Source organism: Corvus brachyrhynchos, unplaced genomic scaffold (assembly GCF_000691975.1).
Source record: "Corvus brachyrhynchos isolate BGI_N302 unplaced genomic scaffold, ASM69197v1 scaffold62, whole genome shotgun sequence".
In the NCBI taxonomy this organism is placed as follows: Eukaryota; Metazoa; Chordata; class Aves; order Passeriformes; family Corvidae; genus Corvus; species Corvus brachyrhynchos.
The window spans coordinates 2,742,671-2,744,108 of record NW_008236629.1 but is presented as its reverse complement, the minus strand read 5'-3'; positions in this window follow the sequence as shown (position 1 = coordinate 2,744,108).

Genomic DNA, 1,438 nt, shown 5'->3' with positions numbered 1-1,438 from the left:
GCCAGAGGAGCCAAGCCATTGCCTTCAATTAGGTGGCCCACTTGGCTACGGGTGCTGCTGCTTGGTTCAATAACCTTTACGATATTTTTTCTAATCATCGCGTGCTTTTTCCTGTCTCTTACAAAACCAAATCCGTATTTTCTGTCTCCCTCAAGAAAGAAACTCAACCTTAACCACTAATAAATTCATTTGGGGGACCAGAGAACATTAATGAGAGGCAAATATGAGGCAAAGACGCAAAATTAGCCTGCATGCCACCCGTGTGATGAGGATCTATCCAGCTGTGGAGGGCTCTTATTTTACAGACAGTAGCATCCGCTGTGCTTAAAATACACCTCGAGGGCACAGCAGGGATTGTAACGTGTTAGAACCCTGTGCTGAATTGAGAGCCAGCCCCAGACCTTGCAAAAAGGGATGGTTGCTGCTCACAGCTTCAAGTGCAGCGCAGAAAGGACCTAAGAAAGAGGGGGAAAAAAGCAGGAAAGAGCTTATGCTTGGATGTCTAGGGCCATCTGCCACCGCAGAAGTACAATACTGGATTCTTGAAATGTAAAAATAGATCTCAAAAGAGACATGTTTTAATGAACTGAACACAAAGAAACATGGTCGAAATAAACTGAAAACAGAAGCAAGGTTCAAGGATCTGTTTGTTAAATGAACACCCAAAGCCAGAATATGTTTTTAGTGCTGGAGAATGCTGGCTGTCTGGTTTCTGCTAAAGCCTCCGGTCTCTCTTTGGGATGCATGTGGGAGAAGGAGGGGGTGAATGGCAGCCCTTGTTTGTCCTCTCTTGAGGAATCTAATTATGTATCAATTGATTTCAAAGCCTGGAATAGTAACTCTCTAGAAAACACTCGCTCTGAGACATTGTTCCAATTTTCGCCTGTTCATAATTTATTCACCTCCAGTTTCAATGAGAAGGGTGCTCCCTCATACTGATTCGCTCCCCACAAGTTGCACAGAAAATCACAAGTTTGTGGACTTTTAAAAAAACAAAACCAAACAAAACATGCACACACAGAGCAGCGCTGTGAGGCGAGGGGAAGGCGTCTGGGCAAGCAGGAGGGAACAAAACGCAGCTCCTGCATCGCAGGGCTCACCCACACCACTTTGGTGGGCAGCCCCCACCATGCCCAGCTGGGGCACAGCTCCTGCCCTTGCCCCTCGCTGCCAGCACAGCCTGGAATTACCCTGGGGGTCAAGGAGAGCTGTGCACCCCCAAAGGAGCATTGCCACTCACAGCACTGTGGTGCCCTGAGCATCGGGGGGGTGAGGTGCAGGCTGCTGCTGGTCCCCAGATGCTCAGTGGGCAGAAAAAACAAAGATGTTTGGTAGTCCACCCTGCAGCCCTGCTGCCACCCCACCTGCTCAGGGCAGCCGGCTCACGGCCATCCTGGGGGTTCCCTCTGCACTGTGGCTCTGTGGGGCCCCACGGCCC